The 26,157-nt window shown below is 43.6% G+C and overlaps 1 long non-coding RNA gene across 3 annotated transcripts; it reads right to left on the bottom strand.

Moving 5' to 3' along the window:
- Positions 1–931: 931 nt before the first annotated feature.
- Positions 932–25,953, bottom strand: LOC309863734. 3 transcript variants are annotated; one of them, XR_014311218.1, is made up of 4 exons: positions 25,639–25,953; positions 13,218–13,518; positions 12,683–12,842; positions 932–1,157 (listed from the first exon to the last, which is right to left on the bottom strand). It is a non-coding gene; the product is annotated as an uncharacterized lncRNA (long non-coding RNA). The 3 variants fall into 3 exon arrangements; XR_014311219.1 differs by lacking the exon at positions 932–1,157 and adding an exon at positions 3,437–4,064; XR_014311220.1 differs by lacking the exon at positions 932–1,157 and having other exon boundaries at positions 12,393–12,842.
- Between the last annotated feature and the right edge of the window lie 204 nt (positions 25,954–26,157).

Raw genomic sequence — 26,157 nt, 5'->3', positions numbered from 1 at the left:
TTTAAGTCGATGGTCCTTTTTTTAAAAAAAAGAAGATTTTATTTATTTATTTGACATAGAGGGCTCGAGCAGGGAAGAGAGCAGATGCCCTGCTGAGCAAGGAGCCCGACGTGGGCCTCGATCCCCGGACCCTGCGATTATGACCTGAGCTGAAGGCAGACACCTAACTGACTCGGATACCCTGGCGCCCCTAGATCTGTGATACATTTTGGGTTAATTTTTGTATCTAATATGCAGTCAGGCTTAGAGAGTCGTTTATTTTTGCTCACAGAGAGCTGGCTCCTCTACACTCTCAGGGTCATCTCTATGAGTCAAGACAACTACTCCCCAGCCTTGATTGGGTGCCCCATTCCTGTGCCGTGACCTGGAAACTTTCTTCAGGTAATAAGAGGACAGGCAGTTATAGGGCTTATCTACTTTCTCCAACCACTATCAAAGCCTGATGTCCACTCTCTTGAGTGGTATCACATCGTGTGCTTGTTTTTGTTTCCAGTTGTTTCAGGTGGGAAAATAAATCTGACCCCTGTTATTCTGTTTTGACTGGAAGCGGCAGTCCCTATATTCTTATTTAAACCTGATATTTCTCTTTAAATAGCCTACATTTTTCTTTATTCACCCTTCGTACTTATATTGATGTAATCACAGATCTGAAACATCGTTGTGTTACTTTTATCCTAATTCATGTTAAAGTCAGTGTCACATTATTAACATTTTTAAAATGTACATTTATGTACCACTTCAAATAGCTGTGCTTATTTCAGTACTACCCATACAACAGGTGGGGCAAACCCAGCTTCAGGTACTTGCCTTGAATGCCCTGTCTCATCCACCTCCCTCCCCCATGTGTACCATAATCATAGAAAATTCTCTGGGAGGTCAGTGATCCACGTTGTACTGTTTTTCAGACTTTTGAAAAAGGAAACCATTGCATATGAAACTTATGCACACATCTAACCTTTGGCATATTCCAGAACTTTGAGAACAAACACTACACCTGTAGGAGTGTTGTTCCCTGACTGAGTCGGAACCCCGGAACAGCTGCGCATATGTTCATCCTCTCACAGACGACCACCTCTGAGTGGAAAGGTGAAGGTCTTCTGTTCTGGGTTCTTCTCCAGCTCCTGGCTTCTCTCATCTTGTGGGTGTGTTACCTGAACCTGCCCAACATCCAAGAGGTTAATGGTGACAACTGTAGCTCAATGCTACAGTTTGGGGATTTGGGGGGGGGGGGCATTAGAAGAAAATTGCTTAACTGTCTAGATGCAGTCAAACCAATCAATACTCACTTTTTGGGCTTTCAGTTAAAAGTGGAACAACAAAATTCTATTCTCTCTCTCAAAGCTTTGCTTTATATCTCACACTTTGTGTTGCTGAAAGCAAGTTGGGGACCAAAAAGAGTAATTTTGATATCCTAGGTCTCTGCTCCCACAAGGAGGCTCTGTACCAATAATAATGGAGAGACTTTTCCTGACCCTTCCTGCCAAGGCACACGAAGGGTTCACTGTCTTCCAAAGGAGTTCTATCTCCTTTAGAAGCAGTTCTCAGAGTGGTAGTTCTTTGTTAATCATTCACTCTACTTCAGTGTTAACACGGAGAGAGAAGTACAAATGGCCTGTAAGGCCAGATATTTAAAGATGTGATTCACAAAGATACATGGCATCTGACATGTCAGTGTTGAGATAAAAGGAGTCTTAGATGTATGGAGAGCTGGAGAAGGTATGACTGGTCTCAAGACGATCCCCTCAATACCAGCTGATTGCAGTGTGAGTGTGGCTAAATATTCCAAATTTTTTCAAATTGAAGAGTCCATTTATTTATTTGACAGAGAGAGACAGAGTGAACACAAGCAGGGGGAGTGGTGGGCAGAGGGAGAAGGTGAAGCAGGCTCCCCACTGAGCAAGGAGCTTGATGCAGGGCTGGATCCCAGGACCCTGGGGCCAAGATCTGAGCTGAAGGCAGACACTTAACTGACTGAGCCACCCAGGTGCCCCTAAATCTTCCAATTTTTAAATAATTGGGAAATGCAGCTTTTCTTCTGTAAGTAAAAGAGAAAAAAAGAAAAGAAAGGGAGAAAAAAAAGATACTGAAAACTCTAACAGCACCAACCAGTGGAGGACTGTACCATTCGTCAACCGTTTGGCAAATTATGGCAGATCTCTATGTATTTGAAAATCTCTGAAGTTGTTGTAAAGAGAAGCTGATCCCTCTTTATCAGTTGGGAAGAGTTGTATGGGTGTCAAAGGTGTGAGAGGGGACAGAATCAGTTGTCTTCTATTATTTTAGGTTGAACTGCACTAAAGTTCTGCTTTGTTAACCCAGAAGGGTTGAATACTGCAGGCTTACAAAGTAAGCAGCCCAGTAGAGTTGTCAGTAAACAGTAAACAGGGTGACCCTGTAGTACAGAGTCCTCTGTAGAGTTGTCAGTAAACACGGACCCTGTACAGAGTCCTCTGATGGGGTGAGACAATCTTTGCTATTTAGTGGCTAAGGATAAGAAGTGTTAGATGAAACAGGCTCAATGCTGTTAGCATAGATACTAAAATATCAAGAGGCTCAAACACAGTAAAAGGTTATGCCTCCCTTGCTTACATTGTGCTGAGCAGTTTTGGATTACCAGGCTAGAGTTTTGGGATCAAGGTTGAAAAGTTCTGCCATCTTCAATGCTCAACTGGCAAGGCCACTCCATGGGTCAATATTCAGGAGCAACCCAAGAAAGTATATGGGAGGTTTCTACTGGCCAGATCTAGGAATGGTCCACATCATTTTTGCCCACATTTCACTGCAACAGAAGCTGGAAGTTGTATTCTTGTTGCATGCCAAGTAAAAAAGGAAAATGGTTTGGTGATTTGCTGGCAATTTCTGACATAGAAAGGAAGGCTCAAAGTAAGTTTGCCACTGAGTTAAAGTTTAGAAGATAAGGCACACCAACATTTTGGAGATGTCTCTGGCTCTGATACTTCGGACTTCCACCAAAGATTCAGGAAAGACAGTGGAATTTCTGATCTGAAAAGAAATATTTAAGCCATTTTGTAAATCAGCTTTAAGGGTGGCTGGTAGAAAAAACAGGCACTCTGCTATTAACTAGCTCTGAGGACATTGGCAAGGTTTAACTTGGTTGAGACTTGGATTCTCCTTCTATCAAATGAAGATTAAAAAATATGTACTTTTTATTGTCGTTCTAAGAATTGGAGACAATTTATGTAATATACACATGGCATATAGTCATTATGAGATCCAGCCAAATGGTTATCTAGGCTCTGCTAAGAGGTGTCCACGGGCAAGAAACTCAGCATTCTCAGAGTAGCCCTTTCCATTTCTATGCAGAGCTGACAGCCAGAAATATTCCTTGTCTTTTTTTTTTTAAATATTTTATTTATTTATTTGACAGAGAAAGTCACAAGGAGGCAGAGAGGCAGGCAGAGAGAGAGGAGGACCCTGAGATCATGACCTGAGCTGAAGGCAGAGACTTAATCCACTGAGCTGCCCAGGTGCCCCCAGAAAAATTACTTGTCTTAAGCAAAATCTGTTTTCACCTTGAGTCCTACTTCCATCCACGAAAACCACACAGAATGAGGTGAATCATTCTTCCACATACCAGATCTTCAGACATTTGGAAACAGCACTCGTACTCTGAGAACACTTTTCCAGTTTCTTCCATTTGGAACCCCTCACCCCTCTTGTTGTTCTCATCTGAAAACCTCTGCTTTGTCTTTATGTCTCTTAACACATGATTTACAGAAAGCAAAACTTATGTAGGACCTAACTAGAGGGGAGTGCGCTCGTAGCGTCCTCTCTTTTGCTGAAGAAATGTGTTACTCAGGGCCAAGTATCCGTGATGCTGCTGTAACAAAAAAAGACTTCACGATAAGACGGTTCAAATAAGAAAGGAATCTACTTTTCTCTCAGGTAACAGTCTAGAGATGGGCAAGTGGTCCAGGGCAAGTGTGTGGCTTGTCCAGACACTGAGGGATTTTTTTCATTTTAATGCTCCTCCTGTCTCATAAGATGTTTCCCTCCCTTGAATAGCCACCACAGGTTCACCAATGCCCCATACAACTGACAGCCTAGAGAGAAGGAGAGGAAGCAGAGGGTGAGCCAAGTTCTTCTACGAGAGCGAACAGGAGTTGTGCTCAGCACTTCTGTTCCATTCTGTCAGTGAGAACTCCGTCACGTGGTCACAACAATCTGCAAGGGAAACTGGGACGTACAAATTCTCCTTTGGGGGTGAGGGGAACAGGGTAGAACACCGTACTTTGCTAACACATTCTAAGTGGATGAGGGGAGAATGAACACCAAAGGGAAACCAAGAATCTCCTCTATGAGAAACTAGGCAAGACTAAAAGTCCCCGCAGACTAAAAGAGATTGGAAATAAGTAGCAAGAATCAGTACTAGTTGCTAAAATGATATGAGGGAGAATAGAAACAGGGTAATTCTAGCTCAGCTCTTTGGCAAGCTCGGGGGTAGCATGACAAATGGCTAAACCAGTTGCCTTGGTGCAGTCGTTTCCTGGAAAATGAATGACTAAGCTCGGTAGATACTTTCACCAGAAAGCTGTTAGAACTTCTAGATTTTTTTAAGTCTTATGTATTGTAGTTATGAAACAATCTAGTAGAAATCATCTTTCCTAGAAAAAAAAATATGAGGAACCTCTATGAAATGAGAGAATGTCTGATCTTTCCTGTTCTCTGAGGATCTTTCCTGTTCTCTGACTAAATATACAGGACTTTCCAAACTCCGATTTCAGTTATTCTACCCTCTGGAGAACAGGCAATTGAATGTGGAAATTCCCAAAATGTCAATAAATGAAAAAGGCAAACAAATTGGGGAAAACAAACATTTTCATTTTGGAGTGGGGTGGGAATAATTACCGTGAAATATGCTAAATGCCAACTTTGATTTCTGGTGGTTTCTTGGGGATTTAAGATTTCATTTTCATGATTCATGGGCCACAAGTCATTGAAAATGCCAAGAGGTAAAATATACTTTAGGCTAAATGCATAAATCCCCTTTGACTGTTAGTAGGACTCAAATATTGACATTTAAAAGGAGGAATTTCTTTCTCCATATGGTAATGAAATCGAGCCCCACTATCACTGTTAAAAAATACAACTCCAAGTATATACTCTTTTGAATATTAGTCAATTAGGCAGTGGCATTGTCTCATTTAAAAAAAGGGCACTATGCTCATTAATTTAATTGCTTTATAGGAGAGAAGCAGATGTTAAAGTGATCACATTTTATATTCTCCATTAGGAAATCATAGTAGATGGTTAGTACAATAGCAAGGAGCAAGGTCTGAGAATGTATAGTGTACTAGGCTGGGGGACAGACCAAGGTCCTACAGGTCCCACTCAGTCACTTAGTGTAATGTCCAAACTTTCCCTGGGTAAACTTCCTATTAGAATCACTTGCAGAAAAGGACAGAGCTTCTCAGACCCACAATCATCCCCTGGAATGGGAAAAGTCCTCAATGTTGAGCAGCCTCACACGACAAAGATTTTGGAATCTTAACATTAATGTGAAGATAATTGATCGAGGAGGATTTCGTTGGCTTCTCACTTTCTTTGCTCTCTTTCTTTTTTCCCCCAGAGCTAATTCACCACAGCCTCCTTCTAGAACCAGCTTTGAAGTCCTCTGCGCACCTGGGTAGATTATAGAGAAAGGAGGCAGAGCTTCCACACCCAAACTTGAAATTCACAATCCAGCATGACAGTTAAGATATGCCCTCTAGCATCTAGTTTAAAAGTTAAACCCAAGCTTGATATAATCTCCTGAAATGGTTAACCCTTGCCCGGATTTAGCACCTTTCCCTCATGCCGGAGGAAGAGTGCGGACTTGACTTCTGTTAAGGTGTAACGCTCTCCGCTCTCCGCAGAAACATACGTGATCTGGGTAGATAGGCTCTGTGATAGGTGTTCTAGAACATTATTAGAGAGAATTTCTGACTATTGCTTATTCTTGGCTCAGGGTCCAAGAGGGACAAAATGCATACTCCTTCCAGGCCCTTCTCCTCTTTGGCTTTTTGGATTTCTCTTTCCAACATCACCTCAGTCACAGCTCTTCCCCATTTTTTTTCCTGGGGTATCCCCAGCCCTTACTCTGGGGGCTGGCCTTCTTTGCCTGGTGTAGGTGAGACGGCAGGATGGAAGGATCGTAGGCAGAGTGCAAGGGGCTGGGGCTAGAAGAGCGAAACGTTAGGGCTCCGGTTGGGTTGAGGAACTCTACGACCAAGGATTGGGAGCAATGAGGGGTCAAAGAACGAGCCGTGCCGGACAGGCCAGGGGAAGGGAAAAGTAGAGAGGAGGATGTGATTTGGAGCCAAATGCGTGCCCTAGGCAGGAAGCTGCTCACGTCCTTCCAGCCGGGGTGGGACCAGTCTCGGGGCCCAGCCAGCTGCTAGACCTTGCAGGTGCAGACAGGGAAGTGGCTGCACCTGGCTCCTGTGGGTGTGTAGGTGGGAACTACAGATAGGCACCTGGTTTCTGGCAACAGAGCTGGTTCTGATCCAACCACCACTCCCTGACCCCATGATTGGCGAACTCTCTGGAGTGCCCTCACGAGCCCCCCTCCCCCGCCCCCCATGTCTCAGCCTGGCCTTCATCTTGTGATTGCCATGAAGGAAGAGGTCCAAACCTTAAGGGTCACCAGCTCCACGGTAAATCCATCTCTGTAGATCAGGCTGGGAGAGGAAATCCCAAACTGACGAGCCAGGAGGATTCCCTGCTCAGGGCTTCACCACCTGCTTGGAGGCTGGAGGATCTTTCGCTGACATGCAGCTCAGAGCTCCAGTCGCTTTGTGTCTGAAGTGACTGCCGAGCACAGCAGCAACCGCTTATTATGATTAATTAGATTTTTAATTAATGCCTCACTACTTAATTAAGAAGGAGCCCTTGGAGTAAAACCCCAACTAAATACTCTTTCTGCCATTAATCCTCTCTGCCTTCTATCAGAGGAAAAGACAGACAAGGAGTATAACATTATGTGGGGTTTTGGTCTCCCAAGAAGTCACGAAGATATTATCAGAATAGCAGAAGAGCTTCTAATTTCTTCCCATCATGCTTTCTCGTTCTTTGGATTGCTTAGGGTTTTTTTTTGTTCCGGGACTCTTTTTCATTTTCATTATTCAACTCATTTTTTTTTTTTAAGATTTTATTTATTTATTTGACAGACAGAATCACAAGTAGGCAGAGAGGCAAGCAGAGAGAGAGGAGGAAGCAGGCTCCTCGCCAGGCAAAAGACCCGATGTGGGGCTCGATCCCAGGGCCCTGGGATCGTGACCTGAGCCGAAGGCAGAGGCTTTAACCCACTGAGCCACCCAGTTGCCCCTATTCAACTCATTTTAATTGAACAACATTTGTTGAGCCGTAAATGTGTGCAGGGCTTTGTTGTAGGTGCTCTGGAGAGTCAGAAAGGTTAACACCTGCTCCTGCCTTCCTGGGAGCTCCGTCTCGGGAGAGGCAGCAAGGTTCACCGGTGTGAAAAGATCATGACTACAGGCAAAGGGGAGGTAGGATAAGAAAGCAGGACCCTCCGTGGAACTTGAAGCTGATTCTGTGACCGTTTCCCACGAAGAATCCCAAAGCTGGTTGGAGTTGTCATGGTGTCACCATGGACCAAGCCTGGTGCCAGAGGCTGGACGCCCATGACCTCCAACTGTTGCAGTTTAGAACGGAGGACAAGGAAGAAGTGCCTGCCTTGTCAGTGACCCCTCATCCAGGTTGATTTCTCTTGCTATCTCCTCCCACCGGCACAGGTAATAAATGGTTGGTGCTCTGTCCACTGTGGGTGCCAACAGAGAAGGGACTGTGCCTCTGCCTTGTTTCCCACTGTATCCCCAGCACTTAGCACAGACCACCATCAAGCAGGAAGGAAGGAGAGAATTGTAACCATGGCAAAGCCACAATGCTATTCCAGAACAGACTCCTTTAAATGTCCAAACTCTTTCTCCTCTAGCACGCTGGGCTTCAGGACCAGCAGAATGGGTGCACAGTCCTCAAAATGACCCTGGGAAGGAAAAACGCCCATCCTTGTGTAGTCTGCTTTGGAAGATTGAAAATGACTCTCATTGCAGGATCGTCATCTCTAGTGTATAAAGAGGGGCCAGTGGGAGCAAGCAGTCCAACAGAAGTAGCAGCATCTGTAGCTGAGAGTGTCCACGGCCTCTGGGGCTCCCCCTGCCCACGCGTCCATCCATGCTGACCACCCCCCACCCAAGGGTGGAGTCAGTACCAGCCTTCCCCTGCACTTGGCCTCCAGAGAGACACTGACGCCCTGTCTGTCAGCCCCATGTGGAAAACCTCCCTGTCCTCTTTGTCCAGCCAAATCAGGATTGGCAATCTTCTTGAGAAATTTTTACTCATGAAACTAAGAAAGGAAACATAAAAATAGTTTCCCAGAAGACGAAAATTGAGCATATTTGCTAAACTATAGGTACCTGAACTGAGTACAAGGTAAACTCTCAAACTTTGTTGCTTTTTTCCCACCTACTGGGGCTGGAGGCAAAAAACAAAACAAACAAACAAAAAAAAACACAACTCAGTTTTACTCCAAAGTGGGTTTGGGTTGACAGCTCTTCCCACTCTGGTGAAAGCCCTAATCTTTTTCAGAACCTGCTTCATGGTCCCCTTGCTCACCCCAGACTCTCCCCTGGCTCTGAACTATAGATAAATTCTCTCTCTTGCAACCAAGGATGGTTTCATGGGTGTCTGACCAGAGGTGGTACACAGGACCTCCTGCTTGGAAGGGTTTCTCCTTTGGGGTTTAACACTCTGCAACCACTGCCTTGAAATTCTTAATAGTTGGGTCTTTGGATTTGTATTTGAAGTCAAGCCCAATAGAACAATGAAGAATGTGGGGGCTGAGGGAGGAGAGGGGGTTTGCTCAGAAGCAATGGTCCAGCTTTCCTTGCCTGACCACTCCCAGGGGTGGGTTCTCAACCACCTACTTCCCTTCCCCCAGCACCCTGAGCCCCTACCCCCATCCCCGCCCCACCGTTGCAACCCCCACCCAGTGACCACTGTTAACCCTGCCAGGGATCTGGGTATAGAAACAGGGATGGTGGGTTCAGGTTCATAGATCCTGTAGAGTCTTGGGGCTAAGCATAGAAGCAGCCCCAAGTCCCTGCCCTGGGTTATACCCCAGCATAGACGCAGGGACATTGGGTAGATGAGCCTCTTGCTCAGCCTGATCCACACACTTTATAGGGTTTCATGCAGAAGTTGCAATACCCTTAGGGACCCCCTGTCTACTGAAATTTGGGGTGGTAGGCCTGTAGGAAGGGGAGATGCCCCCCTCGACCTATTGCCCCTGGCTAGAGGCCTTGTGAGGCTCTAGGGGCTGCTGGGAGGGAGAACCTAGGAGATGATGAGCTGTGCGTGCATGAGCACCGAGCAAGGGGAACAGCCATAAGGGGTCTCTACTCGCCCTCCGCATGTCCCCAGGCTCCAGGGTTGAAACAGTGAATTAAAAACAAAACACACCATGACAGGCTAAGAGAAAGATAGACCCCAGAAAGAAAACACCTCTTATTTTAATACATCTAACCTACTTTTCTCCTGCTCTTTGAACAAGGAGTTCTGACCTTGCATTTTGCCCGGGGGCATGAAAATTATGTAACTGGTCCCATTTGCAAACCCCTTTCCTAGCTTGATCCTTGGGATGCAAAAGATACTGCCCTATCTTGCTCCCTAAGAGTCTTCCCTACTGGCCTATAGGTGAGCCTTCAGTGATGGAGCGGTAGCCTCCATGACGCCATCAGATCTCTGGACCCTACGGCTCTTAACTAGCCGTAGACATTGACTTTATGCCCTGACTTGTTTTTTTTTTATTTTATTTTATTATTATTTTTTTATTTTTCAAAAGATTTTTATTTATTTGACAGAGATCACAAGTAGGCAGAGAGAGAGGAGGAAGCAGGCTCCCTGTGAAGCAGACAGCCTGATGTGGGGCTCGATCCCAGGACCCTGGGATCATGACCTGAGCCGAAGGCAGAGGCTTTAACCCACTGACCCACCCAGGCGCCCCTGACTCGTTTTCTATGGCCTACCGGATTTGCCAGAAGTAACGTTCCTAGCCAGAAATCATAACTCAGAGGAGGTGTCTTCTTCCCATATTATTCTAAGTTGGTCTCTTGGTTTGGCCATTCAAGGGGCCACCTAGGTCTTGCTTTGGTTGCCATCTATATTGGAGAACCTGATTTCAATAAATCATCTCCTTTGTCTGCTAAAGGACTTTTGAATCTCTTCATTTTCAAAGTCTCCTCTCTAAGATCTGCTCCTTCCTTCCCTGTCTTTACTGAGAGAAGCCTCTAATGAGCAGAGATGATTGATGTCCTCCTACGAATGATGTTCCTTCAACCCACAGCCAAGGCCTTCCTACAGTTCCATCCACTTCTCTAGTTTCCTGCTATCACTTATCCTGCAGGCTTCCCAATGAGTGTCCTCAGATCCTCCCACCATAAGACCTAATAATAAAGACACATCAATTTTTGTTTTAAATTACAGTTATAACTTGAACCAAAAGAAAGGCAATCATTTATCACAACTAAATAAGTAAACTATGATTTCTAAAATTATATGCATAATATATACTGTATATGTATGTATATATGTATATAACATTTCTTACACTATATATTTATTTATTTAATCCTCACAACAGCTCTATGAAGTAAATAATGTATTACAGTTCTCATTTTACAATGAGAAAAAAAATGAAGGCACAGAAATGTAAAATGATTTGTCCACACTCACGAAGCCAGTAAATCAATCTGAGGGATTCAAACCCAGATCTAGTAAGTGCCCTAAACAATACACTCAGAAGAGGACAGAGGGGAGATAACATAGTTAGCATGGGCAGAGAAGTCCTGGGGAGACAGGGACCCAAACAGGACATAGGACGAAGGAGAGGCTTTAGGAAGAAAAGGAGAGAGAGGGATCGCTCCTGAATCCGAAACTCTAGGAGTGGGGCCAGCAATCCACATTCTAAGAGCCATGATTCTGATATATGCTCAAGTTTGAGTATTACTGGATTAGTTAATGCGTAAGTGCTTAGCGACACTTAGTACACACTAACTGCTTCATTGGTGTTAAATGTTACTACCAGCGATTGGACCACACATCTTCATGTATGGCCTTGACCCTACTACACAGGTGCTGCCCTGGTCTTCTGGATCACCTAGAGGTCTCCACCCTGAGAGTATATGGTGTCCACCTTCACACATGTCTCATCAGACCTTCTGCAACCCTCCCTGCCCAGTTTGCCAGCAACTGCCTTTGACTCAGGTCATTGTCCTGGGGTCCTGGGATGGAGTTTCACCTTGGGCTCCCCCTGCTCCCCAGGGAACCTGCTTCTCCCTCTCCCTCTGGCTGCCACTCCCTCTGCTTATCCTCTCTCTGTGTGTGTCAAATAAAGAAATAAAATCTTGGGGCACCTGGGTGGCTCAGTGGGTTAAGCCTCTGCCTTCGGCTCAGGTCATGATCCCAGGGTCCTGGGATCAAGCCCTGTATCAGGCTCTCTGCTCAGCGGGGAGCCTGCTTCTCCCCCTCCTGCTCCCCTCACCTGTGTTTTCTCTCTCGCTCTGTGTCTCCCTGTCAAATAAATAAATAAAATCCTTTAAAAATAAATAAAACCTTAAAAAAAAAGAAACCTAACCCTACAATGGATCACCCATGGTGACTGGACAGATCCCCAACCTGCCAGGGTCTCTGCTTGTTTACAAAATGTCACAACCAATTACCTGCTCTTTGCCACAACACCAGAGAGATGTAAAACTCAAGCAGTTAGATGAATACAGAGTGCCCAGCAGAGTGCCCTGAGTGTGGCAAGTGCTTGGTGAACATCGACTTTAAATACTCAACGTTATACATTAGCCTACTGATACCGCAGAGCAGCAAAGCTGTGTCAGATTATAAAGCAAGAAGAGCTGGTGACTTTGACTTCTCTGTTCCAGGGAAGGATCTGTGTGAGGAGTGACTGTCCTCTTACTACCTCATATTGTTACTGCTGGTTTAAATATTTGCTGTTGCTGTTTTTACTGTAAATTTGCAGAACTAGGAGGCTGAACTTTGGATCTTACATTAAAGTAGGCAGAGTTTCATAGACAAAGGGTATGGGAAGAGGTGGGACTGGGAGAAAGCTCTGTGAAGGGGCAGGTGAGCTGAGTTCTGTCTAGACATCTTTGTGTTAGCATATGGGACCCAGCCCCTGTAAATATGTCCGTCTTTATAGTTTACATTTTCCTTCTGTTCTAGAGAGCTGGGGAGTGTCTATCCATATTTGCTTCATAAAGTCTCTTTGGAGAGATTTTTACAGGGATGGGGATTTGCCTTCTCTTGGACAAGTATGGTAGGAGGTCAGAGTGAGCCCAGAGGTTAGAGAACATGGTGGCAGTTATGGTGACTCTCCAACCCCACAACCCCCCAACCCTGTCCCCCCAACTGCTGTGTCCTCCCCTGTGGCTGGAGGGAGAGAGAAGGATAAGCTAGCTGGGAAGATGATTTAGTCCCTTCTCAAGGTCTTCTGTCAAAGGATAAATCTACCTCAGTCTTTTACAACCAAACACACACAAACAAAAAACCAGGCGAAATAAAATTTAAAGTCCTTCGATTCTCCCTCATAGTAGGACTTACTGTCCCTAGGCAAGGCGGAGGCCATCTTGAAGGATGTTTGCCAGGAAGTTACCTGAGGAGTCAGGCTGATGAAGCTCCCAGGGTGCCAGGCGGCCACACATGACGCTTGTTAGTCACATTATTCATGAGGAGGCTCTGAGGATATTGGTGTGGATGACATGCTTCGTGCTGATAAAATCTTGAGTGATTCGGTGAGAACGTTTTAAAAGGCCCTGTAAAAGTTTTTAGACATAAATGCAGCCGGTTTGTTATAGAACCTCAACTGCTAACTACTCCCTTGAGGACACTGAACCAGGAGAGGTTTCAAAGGTTCCCCGCTTGAAAACACCCAAGTGAACATTTAAGTGGTGAAAAGGAAAACAACCAGGAAACACCCTGATGCTGACAGCTGGAAATTTTGGTGATGTGGCTTCCCTGTCCCCAGGCACCCAGAGCACTATCTGTAGAAGATAAGTGAGTCAGAGCCTGCCTGGCCAAATCCTGATTCACAATGCCACCCCCCAACCCCACCCCACAGACCCCAGAAAGAAAGACTCAGAATTTCCCTGAGCGGCCAACCTTAGCCACTCCGCATCCCAGCTGGTCACCTGAGCTTTCTGTGCGTCTCCTTCCCTGCACATTGTCCTACGGGGCCGGACCATATAGATGGTGGAGCTTCCGAGCCCGGTGTGTGATGCTGTGGCCATTTTTGACTTGTGTTTTGCTTAAAGATGCTTTCTCGGCTGGCATGGAGAACATGGGGAGTGGCTGAAGTTCCACGAGACCAACCCAAATTTTCCTATTTCTCTTCCACCTAGAGAACTTCTAGTTTTGCTCATTTTTGCCAGTGACCTGTTTAATGGAGCTGAATGTGTTGTATAATCAAGAGGCAGGGCAGACAGACTCCACCTAGGGAAAAAAAAAAAAAAAGGCACCAAAAAACCCTTTTAAGACCAACCTCCCTGCACGGAAGGGTGCTCCTCTCCTGCTCTCCTCTCCCCCAGGGCTTGGCACACATCGTTCAAGTGTTTGCTGACATCTCCATCTGATTCCCCTGATAGCCTGCTTTGCCCCAGGTCCTTGGCTCCCTTAAACCAAGGTTTACACTTACCCAGAGACAGGTTATAAAATGATGAACTCTTCTTTTTCGTTTTGGGCATTTGCTTGGCATGAGATCACCCAAACCTTGTTTTTCCACAAACACCTAGTGGAATAACTAATTAATTATCCCTCTGAGGTGAGAACAATATAAGGAAGATGTACTTAGATTCAGCAGATAATCAAATTTAATTTAATTCTGCCTAGAATTCTTTTCATACAGCAATTAAGAGTCTAATTCTGGTTTTAGAGCAAAGCCATAAAACAAGTTATTTCAACTTTTTATTTTAAGATTTTATTTATTTGACAGAGAGAGAGAGAGAAAGCACAAGCAGAGGGAGAGGGAGAAGTAGGTTCCCCACTGAGCAAGGATCCCAATGAGGGACTCAATTCCAGGATCCTGGGATCATGACCTGAACCAAAAGCAGAGGCTTAACCATCTGAGCTACCCAGGTGCCCCTAAACTTTTTTTTTTTTTTTTTTAAATACTAAGATATTGCACAACATTTGCGTGGCATGATGTGAGAAGCAAAATGTTGGTCAAACTTTGGGCAGACTAAGGCTCACCATTTGCAGGAAAATCAAATGTTTTAGCATTGGTTTGCCATGGTAAAGTGCAGCCGTCACTCCGATAGGGAGCCAGTAGAACACGTTCTGGAAAATGCTAATTGATGACCTCAAGCCCCACTCTCATAAAATGGCAGCTAGTTGTCAGGTGCCCTGTTTGTGGTTCCCAGTCGGCTTAAAGTTGAGTCACCCAGCCGGAGTAATTGAGTACGGGTTTGATGGCCAAGCCAAGGAGATTGCCACCACCCAGGCCCAGCCCCAGCCCTGCCTCAGGCCAGGACTGGCCCCTTCCCCACCTAAGCCAGCCACTGACTGTTTCCAGGGAGGGACCTATAGAGCACTCTGCCAAGGAGTCCCTATTAGAACTACACCCTCCCTAGGACTGGGCTAGCCACTGCCGCTGGGCCTTGCCTTGAGGCTCCAAGGGCACAATTAATTGTAACAGCTGCAGCTTAATGTGTCCCTAAGCCCTTTGTTGATCTTGATGGCAATGACATCAAGGAAAAAAATAATAATATCGATATATCTAAAAGGTCAAGGATGTTTCTTCTGAGGTTCTGCTGGGTGTGGTTTCTACCCAATCAATCTGGGTTCCTATGAAAACCGTGCTGGTTAATTCTCAAACGTTAACAATGATAGTTGATGGGGACATGATTGTTTCTTGGGAATTATTGTGTTTCTGGACATTTATTTACTTGGCCTTTCTAGAATTAAGCTTGTAAGTTCTATTACTCATCATGTTAAATACAAGTTACCAGCATTGAATTTAATATAGTAGTACATGGGAGAGTTTCTAAGAGGTGTGTGCCTTTCTGAGATTTGCTTTAATTAATCAAATAATTCTGTGTATTTTTGAAGGCGTGTTCATTTACTGCAGAGTTTAGGTTTTGAGATGCCTAAAATAGCTGATCCATATGTCAAAAGTCTGAGAAACAGAAAAATTTCTCCTGAAGCCTCAGAGGAGACATCAAATGCATTCTGACTGCAAAGCAAGTCTGCAAAATGGAAGGCAGAGGACTTTGAAGAGAGAACGGAATAACTGGAAATAACAAAAGCAAATGTGGGAGGATTCTGAAGGACCTGAAACATGAAATACTACTACCTACTGCCCAAGCTGTCGTCAATGAGGAGAAAGGTAGTGTAAGAAAGATCTCTTCCAAACGGAAACAAAATATCAGAGAGAAACAGTAAACATACCAAATAAAGACATTAAATTTTAACATGGTGGAAATGTTTCACGCCATCCATTGTATGTTGGAGACTAGCCAGCTGCCCACTAAACCCACCCTCTTATTCCTGAACACATAGCTAGACGACATTTCCCCAACTACCTTACAATTAGCCGTGACCATGTGACTGAGCTCTGGTCAGCGGAATGAGAGCCCAAAGTGATGTTCACCCCCCAAGTCTTGGCCCATCCTATGCAATCCCCCATGCTCTTTGCCTCTTCCCTCACCTGCTAGACAATTGCTGAGGACCCTATGGGGTCTTTCAGGCTCAAGGGTGTGACGGAGCTGCTGGATGAAAGGGAACAATCCCTGTCAACCCAAGTTAGATGACCACGTACACAAGAAATAAACCTCCATGGATTAAGCCACTGAGCTCTGGGGCTTATTAGGTCAGCCCTGCTAACATTCACAAGAGTCATTTCTTCCGATTGCTGAGTTCAAGATCCACGCAAAGCAAAGTCAATAGGCGACATATATATCCTAGGGCACATTTCTGTTACCATCACAGGGACAAGATTACTTCATCTATTAGGTTTAGTTGGGGACAATTTTAAGTTATTGTTGCAAAGCTTTGGTTATTGGACTCTTCAACACTGTAGACTATGAAGAACAAGATTCTTCATGGTGTTTAGGATAAATGAATTAACAAACTAATAAACAAAACAAACAAACTGAATGCGTGAATGTGTAGCTATTTTATTAATAACAGTTAAACATACCAGTTACAGTTATAATTTTTTAAAAATCACAAGGGAACTTTTTATCTAATCACATGGAAGATGGAAACATTAAATCTTATTGTAGTCCATCTTCCCTCAAACTTCTGTCCTTTCTTCTGTGGGAATTCTTTCCAATCCCATGATGCAAAACACCTATAATCTCTGTGTTGATGATGCTCAGATTTGTTTCTCCAGCCCAGACTATTCTCCTCAAGATTTGAACCATATATGGTTCCTGGATTGTTAGCACTTGGATGCCAAACATAACAGGCGTTCAAATGAATGAATCATTGAGCTGCAAAGACCAATAAAAGTTACCTCTACTGGACACTGTTGGTTATCTTCTCAGCATCAATTCCCTTCCACCCATTTGCCTTCAAAAGAGAACCCAAATTTGGTTCACGTGTCTACACTTTCCCACGCAGTAATGTCCCCTGGGAAAGCTGACTCTACTCTCAACTCCAGGGGTGGTCTGGGCAAAGGGTAATGTAATCAGTTCGGGAATGGGCATGTGCCAATGAGACGTGAAGAGTTGTCTGCTGGGAAGCTTCTGGAAGAAGTTTCCTTACTCCTCAGAGAGAAGGACAAGAGAAGAAAAGGAAGGAAAAAAAGTCATAAGAAAAAGCAGATACAGCGTAGAGCCCTGAGATCAAGTTCATATATTCTTAAACCACACTAACTGGGTTTGAATCTACCACTTACTAATTATGTAATAGTCAACAAATTACAGAGCTTTTCAGTGCCTCTGTTTTCTCATCTGCAAAAGCAGTTTTAAGAAGAAAAAAATGAGATAATGTATGTAAAATGCTGGCACATAGTAAGCACCCTATTTACTCTTCTTTTATTACTATTATTTTGTTCTGGAGATTTTTTGCTGGAACCATCTTGCTATGTGCCTGAGGAATCAACTAACTCCAGGAATGCAAAGAGAATTTCAAGTAAATTTCTTCAAAATTCACTGAAGCAAAGAAATGGAAAAATCCTGGGTCTTCAGCCACATGGTTGAATTTTTTTTTTTTTTTTGACAGGAATTTGGATTTATTGGTGGGCATGAATATGATGGGAAGGGGTAGTGCTAAGGTTCTCATGAGTGCAGAGCCCTCCATTTGTCCAAGGGACCACGGTTAGGGATGTATTTGACCCCACAGCCATCTGGGATAAGCCGCTTTTCAGCCACCATGTCTTCAAATTCATCCGCATTGAACTTAGTAAAGCCCCACTTCTTGGAGATGTGGATCTTCTGGCGGCCAGGGAACTTGAACTTGGCCCTGCATAGGGCCTCAATCACATGCTCCTTGTTCTGCAGCGTGGTACGGATGGACATGATGACTTGGCCAATGTGGACCCTGGCTACTGTGCCCTGGGGCTTTCCAAAGGCACCCCGCATACCTGTCTGCGGCCTAAATTGGAGATAGCCATGAGCTCAGACCCCAGCATCCACCAAAAGGGCTGTCTCCAAGGTCCCTTAGGGCAACCCATACAATCAACAGGCTGCATACACTACCGAGGAGGCTACTGTTTGCAGCCATGGCACACTGGGCCCCCACAGACAAAGAGCACAGTCAGCTTAATTGGCTGCAGACACATGGTTGAATTTTGTAACTGATCAACCCTCTACTCTGCTGGCATACTGTTATACGGAATAATAAACTCCCTTACTGTTCAAGCCTTATTGTTCAGATTAGGTTTCCTTATTTATATCCAAAGCCATCCAACTTGACCCATCAACTAGTACGGGCCTTTCAGAACTTTTCAAAATCATGGAATCCTTTTTTTTTTTTTTTTAATTTAATAACATGAGTAATAAAATTGACTTTCCTTATTAAAACATGCAAGCATTGGGGCGCCTGGGTGGCTCAGTGGGTTAAGCCGCTGCCTTCGGCTCAGGTCATGATCTCGGGGTCCTGGGATCGAGTCCCGCATCGGGCTCTCTGCTCGACAGGGAGCCTGCTTCCCTCTCTCTCTCTCTGCCTGCCTCTCCGTCTACTTGTGATTTCTCTCTGTCAAATAAATAAATAAAATCTTTAAAAAAAAAAAAAAACAAAACATGCAAGCATTTCAGATAAAGTTTAAAGTCCTTTCTAATTCTGCACCTTTGGACTCTAACCCACCTTCTCCCCGGCTCCCCAGAGGTAACCACAATCATCCTTTTGGCACGTGTTGTTTCATAATTTTAAAAATTTATTTATATAAAGACTTCTGTATCCAAAGAAAATACGTAGTAGTGTATACATGTGTTAACATCAATGATTATATATTGTACACACCTGTCTGCAAGTTGATATTTTTAGTCAATGTATATTTTAAAGAGTGAACTATGTTAGTCTATAGTTTGACCTCCTTTCTTTGTAACTGTTACAGAATATTTCAAAGTGTTAATATTCGCCAATCACCAGTTGATGGGCTTCTAGATTTCTTAAGAATTTTCAAATTCTCTAGAATTTGAATTTAGAATTCTAGATTTGTTTTAGTTTATGTTTGTTAACATCAATAATTATATATTGTACACATCTTCTGCAAGTTGATGTTTTAGTCAATGGTATATTTTAAAGAGTGAACTATGTTAGTCTATAGTTTGACCTCCTTTCTCTGTAACTGTTACAGAATATTTCAAAGTGTTAATATTCGCCAATCACCAGTTGATGGGCTTCTAGATTTCTTTAGAATTTTCAAATTCTTTAGAATTTGAATTTAGAATTCTAGATTTGTTTTAGTTTATGTTTGTAACCATAGACAATGCTACAATATGTGTCTGTTTGTCTTAGCTACATTCTCAGGTGCACAAAAACTCATGAAGCCACCAGTTTTTAGTGATTTGTTACTTTTGTCAATACGGACTATGCTCTTTAATCCTTGAATTCTTTTTTGCCTGATATTGTCCTTTTCCCCTTGAATTCTGTTTTGTCTGATATTAAGAATACTATAGATTCTTTTTGTTAGCATTTGCTTAGTAAATGTTTTTCCATCCCTGTATTTCAACTTTTCTGTGCCATCTTGTTTTATATTTCTTATCAAAAACATGGTTGTGGAGTTTTAAATATCTGACTATGCCTGATTTTCAATGAAGTTGTGTATTTTTTTTTTCCAATATATATTCTACCAACAAACATATGGCCTTGGTGTTAGAGGAATAAAAATAGCAGGTGCTCAGTTTACCTGGAAATGAGAAGTTGTATCAACTGTGAAATTGGTATGTATTTACATTTTTAATGTGGACCTTATCAAGTATCAAAAGTTATAACAATATATGCATGTACTTAAAATGGTGCTAGAATATATTTTATCCTTTTGTGTAGGAAGAGTTCCAAAGCACATGGATTATTCATGAAGCTATCTGGAGAGTAATAGTGAGATGACAACCTTGGTGGTTGTGCTAAGTTTTTCTCTTTTTTTGCAAAGATTTTATGCAAGAGTCCCACATCGGGCTCCCTGCTCAGCGGGGAGCCTGCTTCTCCCTCTCCCTCTGCCTGCCTCCCCCCACTGCTTGTGCGCGCTCTCTTTCTCTCTGTCAAATAAATAAATAAAATCTTAAAAAATAAAAATAAAAAATAAATAAATAAAAATAAAGAAAACCCCGAGTGTCATCGACTGTTAGTGAAATGAAACCATTCATGAAGTCAAACTGTTAACTTACCAAAAGGTGAAAAAATGTCAGCCATCACTTTCCTTATACTTTGGTACACTTTGTCACACACGTGCTACTAAAAGGTGAACATAAAAGTGCCATTTGACAACACAGGAAAGAATGGAACCCGAGTTCAGGAGTAACAACATCTCACAAATTTGAACCAGGAAGAGATTTCAGCAATTTCACAAAGCCCTCAGGGCCTCGCCTCGACTTGAAAAAAATTCCCAGGCACCCACAGCTTTTATGGAACAGTTAGGGAACTCTTTATCGGTTTTAATTTTTCAAACTATCTTTAGTCAGGTTCCTGTGTCTCATTCAGTGACTCTGGGGGCCACCTGGGGAGATAAGGGATGGGAGAAGAACAAGTGTGGCTTTGGCAGGCTCTCACTTCAACACAAACAACCCCACCCTTCATCTGTTTTATATAAAGTTTCATTCAAAAAAATGATTCTGTTACCGAAAAAGGAGACGATCTGGTCTAACATTTCTATTTTCAGTAAAACGAATCCTAAGTCCTCTGCAGAGTTATAAAATGGGTTCTCTTTCAAACAGCTTCAGAAAACGGTGCCAGAGATGCCCATTACTTGGTGGGAAATTCCTTAGTGTTTCCGGCCTGGTCCCTTTAGCTCACCTTTCAATGGTCAGACATCTTTTTCATAATATCCATCCTGTATTTTCAGAATATTATTATTTCATCCTGTATTATTCAGCTACTCCTCTGTTTTCCCTGCTTCAGGCCAAATTGATCCTACTTCTTTTCATTCCTTTCTACAGGTCTCACTTCCCAACTTTTCAGTCATCTCTGTAGGGGGCTCTCCTCTCTGAAAGATCTCCAAATTCCTCATATTCTTCTCTGATTACTGAAGCAACAAAGATACACAGTAAAAAGGAAAAACCATCCTTTTGCTACTTAGTTTCTTTGGGCTTTAACTGGGTTCTTCCTTCACCTTTCAAGATCACCTTAGTGATGGGGATGGATTAAAGATGGCGGCAAATTCTCTGCCACTCTTCCCATTGAGGTGTGATTAATCTCCCCTCCTCTTAAATCTGGGTGGGCCTGTGACCAGCCAGTGGTCAAAACAGAATGGCAGAAATAATGCTATGCCAGTTTGGGGCTAACCTTCAACAGGACTGGCAACTTCCATCCTGACTTTTTAGATCACTTGCTCTGGCAGAAACTGGCCACCATAGAGAAAAAAAATAAATCAGGCTGCCCTGAGATCACCATGCTGTAAGGAAGCCCAAGCTGTCAGGGGGCAAGGTCACACAAATAGTGATGCTGTATTTCCCCCAGCTCAACAACCAGGCCATTCCACAGCATTGCAAGAGATAATAACGAATTGTGTTACGCCATTACATTTTGGGGTGACTTACTATACAATAACATGACCGGAACAAACAGGTTTTTTGGTTTTTGTTTTTTTTTTAATCTTTGGGATTTGCTCCCCTCTCCCCCCCATCTTCCTGGTTGCTGGCACTAAGGACCCCACAACCCAAGGTGATCATCTGAAGGGCTCCATGACATGAATTAGCCCTACCTTACCTATCGCCAAGAAGTGATGATTTCCTCTGCTTGCCCTCCAGTTTTCTTGCTTTATGCCTCTTAAATAATCTTTTTTCAAGAACATCACAGTAGGTAATCCCCATCATCGAGAATTCCCCTGTGAATATATATTCTGCACCCACGTTTCCTTAAAACAGTGTTCCTGTTGTTCAATTCATAGCTCATTTACCAGAGCTGTTCGATTTCTATGATATTATAGATGATGTTACAAGATCTAGCACATTCCAAAGTAAAAGAATGGGTTTGTATTACTCGGTACTAATAGGATGTTTAGTTCTATGAGGTAAATCTCTAAGTTAGGGGCTTTCCTGCGTCACAAAAGAGACCACAGCTAGAAAATGATGTTGCCAGTTTAAGACCCGGGTGTTTTCGTTATTCCCCCAGGTTAAGGATACCACCAAGAAGAGCAGAGAACTCGAGAGCCTTCTCCAAACTGAGCTCATTTAAACTACATACTTGCAGAGAATCATTTGTTTTTGCAAAGAGGTATAATTGTCCTTCCAATCCTATATGACTTGGACCCAGGGACACAGTGGCAATGAAGTCATCATTCCCCATTGGCCAGCGGCATTTTGTTGTTGTCATCCAAGAAGAGCAAATCATACCAAACAAATTTACATTTTCAAAGTTCTCATCCATAAACATTATCTGAGAGTCCGGGTGGGGATAACATATAGAAATGACAATAAAATTTCAAAAATCAAATACTTCGCTCTCTCTCCACCCTCAGTCTTAAGACCAGACTAATTTTTGGGATCAGTTGCTCTGATGGAATAGAACACAAGACCCACAGGTTAACGGATAGGCTCTCACTTCACAGAGAGAGCTGGCCAGATCTGCCAACCTGGATCAGATATACAGCTGAAAAAGAAAGAAAAATGGTGCATAGCGTTAACACTCAGCTATAGTTGGCAGCATCAAAAAGGTTTACGGTAAGTACATGTTACAATTTATCATTTGCCTTGTAATTTACTTTTTAACTTATTTTTGCTTTCGCTATTCAGTCCAATATTTCAATCTTTTCCTCTAGGGTTTCCATCTTTGATACAACTTAAAAAGTCAGTCGTTAAGCACAGAGTAATCCCTCTGTCTTTGGCTGCTATAATGAAGTATCATAAACTGAGCGGCTTATAAGCAGCAGAAATTTATTTCTCATGGTCTTGGACACTAGCAAGTCTAAGCTCAAGATGCTGGTAGATTCAGTGTCTGGTGAGGACCCGCTTCCTGGTTCACTGATAGTGCCTTTTCACTGTGATTGCACACAGTGGAAGGCGTGAGGGAGCTCTCCTGGGTTTGTTTGTTTCTTCCTTCCTTCCCTTCCTTCCTTCCTTCCTTCCTTCCTTTTTTTTAAGTAGGCTCCACAAGTAGCACGGAGTCTAACGCGGGCTTGAACTCACAACACAGATCAAGATCTGACCGATTGAGCCACCAAGACACCCTGGTTTCATGGTACTAATCCCATTCGTGAGGGTCCACCCTTATAACTTAATCACCTCCCGAAGGTCCCCACCTCCAAATACTATCACCTTTAGTGCCTTTCTTGCAAACACAATAGTCTTGCACAACCTCTCCCAAGTATCTGTATTAATTTCACGTATTAAAAAGTAGAAAATGGGGGCGCCTGGGTGACTCAGTGGGTTAAGCCTCTGCCTTTGGCTCAGGTCATAATCTCTGGGTCCTGGGATCCAGCCCTCATCATGCTCTCTGCTCAGCGGGGAGCCTGCTTCCCTCTCTCTATGCCTACCTGTGATGTCTCTGTCAAATAAATGAAAAAAACTTAAAAAAAAAAAAAAGGTAGAAAATGTGCCGAGCAGAGGCACAAGGGTTTCTACACAAAACTCTCTATGTCATTAGAGCTTCTGTGTAGTTAAGAGTAGTTTACAATCTTGGGCTTAGAGAATACCAAACTAAAATCTTTGCTAGTCTGCCATGAACAAGGTTTTCACATCCCACTACTTCTTGGCATATCTTTTGTTCTCTGCAGAACATCTCCTTTTGACTTTTATAAAAAGTACAATTCATGTAATTGGTATAAAACTTCTTAAATGTAGAAACTTGTTTTTTCCATGGTCAATTCTGGAGACACCAGAATAAAAAATTTCAATACTCAAAAAAAATTTTTTTGCTTAAAAGCAAGTATCAGTCAATTCCTTCAACTAAGAATACATTAATACATTATAAAAGACGTGTTTTTTAAAAAAAAAAAAAAGTATTTGGAAAGCCTGGAGCCTTGCTCTCCAGGTGCTTCACACCCTACCCTGGGAAATATGGGGGGACAATGAGGAGAGAATGCCCGCCAAACACATGGGATCAAGTCACAGGTTTCAAGGAACGAAACAGGAAAGGAAGGCTTTTTAAGTCTCTATTTCAGCATTTTTCTTTTTTGACAGTTTGCAGCTTTGGAGTTCACATACCCAGAGTTTTATACTTTTTCCTGATAAAGTAGTTTTTTGGACTGTCCATCCCTCAAAAACAAAACAAAACAATACCACTGCGTTATATCTCACTCAGCACAGTATAAGTCACTTAATGTCCTAAGGTACTGTATGAGGAAGTGCCCAGAGGGGCTGTAGGTCGCCCAGGCATCCTTCGGCTTCTGCCCAGTGAGCATTGTAGGTCAGAGACGCTTGCCTGTCTGTATGACTCACATTCCACGTTTTATTTAATTCTTTTAATAATTGTTGAGGTATCGAAGTCGTCATTTCTCAGTTATAGCATATAGAAGTGCGATATACGTTTTATATATATATATATATATACACACACATTATAGCATATATACATATATACACGTTATAGCATATAGAAGTGTGATATATGTTAGTGCAAATGTGTACATTATTAGGACAAAACCTGAAAATCTGGATGATATTGCAAGATTACAGTAAGCATTTTAATCAACTCAACTCAGTAAAACCAAGAGACACTACTCTCTGGTATCACCCACCCAACCCTAAACAAGGTCATGGCCAACAGCAGCACAAACATCTGGCCAATCTCATACCAGAAGCGATGCGGTGAGAACAAAATATTCAGAGTTCCTAAAGACTTTTTTAGTGTTTTCAAACCCAAACACTTGTAGAGGGAAATACAGATTTTAGTTCTAGGTGACAGATCATCCTCATTAACCAGAAATCTTTATAAAATAAAGAATTTGCTACTAAGTCTCCCACCACTTGTCTTCTTAGTAAGAGTGAGAAATAATCAGTCATCTCCTCCCAGAGATCCACTGGAAACCCCGCAGATCGGCCAGCCCCATGACTTCATGAAATCAAGAAATCAAGAATCCATTTAATTTACCAGTGTTATTTTCATAACTAGTTTGAAAACTAGAAGACACAAGGAAGAAACACAGTGCAGACGAGGTTCCAGAAAGCTACTACATATGGTAGGAATCGGTTATACCCTAAGGAGAACACGTAGCCAAAATCTGTCTCTGTGTCTTTGCTCTCAGAAAAGCAGAACCAGAGAGATTCACATACAGTCTGAATTTGACAGAGAAAATCTTTTCTATCCAGAAGAGGGCTGCTGGGACCTCTCACAACGTCTACAGTAAAATCCGGCCTGGCTGGATGCCCTGCCCATCCACATGAGTCAAAAAGTTGGCATTATGGGAAGAACTCTGCCAAGTCAAGTTCATGGTTTTTTGTTTTTTTGTTTTTTTTTTTTTTTTTAAGTGCGTTCCCCTTTTTCAGGATGAAAATGATCCAAGCTCACCGAAGAAAATTCGGAGAACAACAGCAGAGAGAAGAAAGAAAGAAATCACCTACGTCCCTTCTCCAACACTACCTAGGAGAAAAGCATTCCCGTGGGTGTCTTCACAGTGTTTCTTCGACGCGTTTGGTTGGTTTGGTGCTCGTTTGTTTGTTTTATACATGGCTGTGGTTGGTTGGTCAGACTCTTCAGTGTGCCTGTGTCTTTTCTTTTCTTTCTTTTTTTTTTGCCCCCCGCTTTCTCCCTCCCCCAGTCAATCCGAGGGGGGTGTCTCCCCGGCCGGGAGCCGGGGCTGCGAGCATCCCACACGTTGTTGACTCTAATGGCCGAATGAATTCCCCATCCCGGCCGGGCTCCTCCTCCATCCCCCGCGGTCCTCCCCATCCCCGCCGGCTCCTCCCAGAGTCAGCTGGTCCGCGCTTCGAAAAGGCCAAGCTCATTTTATCATAAAGCAGCCTTGGCTGGTAAAGCAAATCTGCTGTCCCCAAAACTCATAATGCATTTCATTACCTTTGGATTATCGGTGTGGAATTATTCACATCACTGCCCTTAATTATCCACCTCGCTGCGTTCTTCATTAGCATGGAGGGCGGAACCCAGGCCGGCCCGCATTCTCCTCCGAGCCTCAGTCAGCTCTCATTAACGACTCGCCTCCAACAGGGCCTGGGCTCCCGCGGGCCACTGCCGGTTCCTGTTCCTGCCGCAAAGCGCGTCCCTTCTCGGCCCTCTCCGGGCCAGCAGGAAGGTTCTGGGGGAGTGGGGTGGGAGTGGGGAGCAGGGAGGGGCGGTCAGGCCTAAAGGGCTGCACCAGCCCTTCCCGGGCTTCCCCCCACCCCCCGCCGCGCTCCCTCCACGGAAGAAAGCAGTCCGGTGGCTGGAGCTTGTGCGCCAGACAATAGCAACCGAGGGCCCTAGAACACTTGTCACCCCTCCACCTCCCTAGCCCGCGGGCCCCTCAGGATCGCCCCTCACAAAAGGCCTCAGTTTGACCCCGATTCAAAGCAGGATTTGAATCCGTTGAAGCCCAGC

Source organism: Mustela nivalis, assembly GCF_964662115.1.
Source record: "Mustela nivalis genome assembly, chromosome: 4".
NCBI lineage: Eukaryota > Metazoa > Chordata > Mammalia > Carnivora > Mustelidae > Mustela > Mustela nivalis.
This window is presented reverse-complemented; position numbering and strand designations above follow the sequence as displayed.